Source organism: Propithecus coquereli, unplaced genomic scaffold, assembly GCF_000956105.1.
Source record: "Propithecus coquereli isolate 6110/MARCELLA unplaced genomic scaffold, Pcoq_1.0 Scaffold155, whole genome shotgun sequence".
Classification (NCBI taxonomy): domain Eukaryota; kingdom Metazoa; phylum Chordata; class Mammalia; order Primates; family Indriidae; genus Propithecus; species Propithecus coquereli.
In genome coordinates, this window is record NW_012139969.1 from 483,337 (window position 1) to 486,542 (window position 3,206).

Consider the following 3,206-nt stretch of genomic DNA (forward strand, 5'->3'; position numbering starts at 1 on the left):
AGCTACTCGGGAGGCTGAGGCAGGAGGATCGCTTGAGCCCAAGAGTTTGAGGTTGCTGTGAGCTAGGATGATGCCACAGCACTCTAGCCCGGGCAACACAGTGAGACTCTGTCTCAAAAAAAAAGAAAAAATTGCTTTGGCTATTTGGGCTCTTTTCTGGTTCCAAATGAAATTTAGGATTATTTTTTTCTAGATCTGTGTAATAAGATGTTGGTATTTTGATGAAAATTGTGTTGAATCTAAGATTTTTATTTTAAGAGCATAAGAATGGTTCCAATTGTATTTCATCATATCGATAGGTTTAAAAAGAGAAAAAATGGATAGATTTGGAAAACTACTTTTGATTAAAAGAGAGAAAAAGTAAAAATTAGGAATAGATGAAACTTACTGTAAGCTGATAGAGTATTTGAAAAATAAAACAGCGAACAACGTTAAACAGAAAAATTATTTAAATTTGAAAATAAGGCAAAAAGATGGGTGGCATGTCCTTTTAATGTCACACTGGAGCATTGTTTCACAGATACTTGCTTTACAAATAACAGATTATTTGATTGTTTGGAGCAGTGGTTCTCAAACTTTAGAGTGCACCGTAATCGCCTGCAGGGCTTGTTCAAACAGAGATTGCCAAGCCCAACACCAGAGTTTCTGATTTAGTAGGTTTGAGGTGGGACCTGAGCATCTGAATTTCCAAGTTCCCAGATGATGCTGATGCTTCCAGTTTGGGGACCATGATTTGAAAATCACTAATGTAGGAAAATGTACCTGAGAAGTTATAGGTTAACTTACAGATTTCTGTTCAGTAGAAAAGATAACCCCAAAGATGACAGATTTATTTCCCTATAGGACGTTAACAGTTTTTGTGTCTAACTCAGCATGCATTTCAAAATGGCTTTCCTGGCGCACTATAGATACTGTGTCTCAAAATGCCCCTTGAACTAGCTCCACCATCTTACTGATTCTCTCATGAATTAAATATGATATCTGCCACACTCCCTCTCCCCCCACACACCTGGCCTCCCTGCCCTGCGGGCTGTTAAAAGCAGAAGTGGTTCCACCTGCACTAGTTGGAGAAGGGCCTTAGGAATCACCTATTGGGGGATTAGTTCCACCTTCATTCATTCATTCATTAACTCATTCGCTCAACACATATCTGCTGAGCATTTTCCTGTGCCAGCCTGGGGTGATGCACCAAGCAGATTTGTGTCCCGAGGAGCTCCCCTCTGTTTGGAGAAGACAGACTGGCAGACGCGTGGACCATGAGGCATCCCCTGGTTAAGGGGCACCTGGGGCTGGATGCAGGGGAGGGCTCACCTGCAGGAGGGGCGGTGGGTGTGACTGGGAGGGAGGCGGAGGCAACCAGGGAATGAGGGTGGCCAGGCAAAGGGCCCGGCACGTGCACAGCCCAGGGCATGGACCTGGGGCAGGCAGGGCCCACTCCGTCCGGAAGGATTCCTCGCCCTGCGAACTCTAGGCCCTGGCTGGGTCACAGGCAAAGGCTTCATGCCAATTTCTAAAATGGTATTTAGTACATTTTAATTATACAACTAGACATTACTGTGATAAAAATAAAAAATATAGAAAATTTTAAAAACCAAAAAAAATCGACCCCTTCTCTCCCCACATAACTGCTTCTACAGTCTTTCTGACTCCCTTCCCTATGCATATGCAGCTATAAACATGGATTTCACAAGATAGTATCCTACTCCGTATTCTGGTTTGGAACCTGATTTTTCACTCAGCGGTGAATAAGGCAGGTTTCAGACAGGCTGGGCATTTTGAGGGCCCTGCCCTGGTGTCCCAGCAGGCGTGCGGACCCCTGTAGGGAAGTCTGACCTTGTTGCTGGGTGACCCTGGGCAAGTCCCACCCTCCTCAAAGCCTTGGTTTTCTTGGTTGAATTAAGGGCTGGAAGGGGTGTGGCTAGGACTAGATCAGTGTTTCCCAGAGTCAGGAACGCCACCTAAAGCTGCCCTGGAATATGGAGCTGTGGAATATGCCCTGCACAGCTCCAGGGAAGAGGCATTCTCACCATAATCTCTGTGAACGGAGCCCCTGCCCAAAAGTGCGGTGTGTGAACCCAGTGCTCCACAAGAGGACTTTAGGTGGCAGCTACATTTATTTATACAGTGACCTTCTGTTTGTAGTAAATGATACTGATTTCCCATTTATTGTATATCAGAGGCCAGGCAAGGTGACTCACACCATAAGCCCAGCACTGTGGGAGGCTGAGGCAGGAGGATCAGTTGAGGTCAGGAGTTTGAGACCAGGAACTCGAGACCAGCAGCTCGAGACCAGCCTGAGCAACATAGCAAGACCCCATCTCTACAAAAAATTTGGAAATTAAAAAAATAAAATATGGTATATCAGAATCAACTGGAGGGCTTGTTAAATCACAGATTGCAGAACCCACTTCTCAGAGTTTCTGATTCAGGAGGTCTGGAATAGAGCCTGAAAATGTGCATTTCTAACAAGTTCTTAGGTGATACTGATGTGGCTGGTTCAAGGACCACATTTTGAGAACCACTAATCAAAAGTTTCCTTTTTAAATACATTTATTTAGGTTTTAAAAATGAATTGATTTAAAGCACATGAATAGATGTTCAACAACACTAACCATTAGGGAAATGCAAAATAAAATCATGGTAGGATATCACTACATACGGATTTGAACAGCTAAAATAAAAAGCAGTGGTAACATCAAATCTTGGTGAGGATAAAGACTACACTGAGTCTCTAGTACATTGCTGGTGGGAATATAAAATGGTACGGATGCTCTGGAAAATAGTTCAGCAGTTTCTTTAAAAATTCAACGCATACCTCTATAATACCACTGACAAATTGCTCCTGGGCATTTATCCCAGAAAAATGAAAAACTTACTTCTGCACAAAAACCTGTACAGGATTGTTCATGGCAGATTTATCTGTAATAGCCCCAAACTGGAAACAACCAAATATCCCTCAGTCGGTGGATGGTTAAGCAAACTGGTGCATGTGTACTATGAAATACTACTCAGCAAGAAAAAGGAACATGCAACAACGTGCATGGAGCTCAAGGGTATCACGCCGAGTAAAAGCCAGTCTCAAAAGGTCGTATACTGTATTACTCTATTTATATAATATTCTTGACGAAATTATAATGATGGAAAGCAGATTAGTAGTTGCCAGGGGATATGGATGGTGGAGGGGAGGAGGTAGCTGTGACTACAAA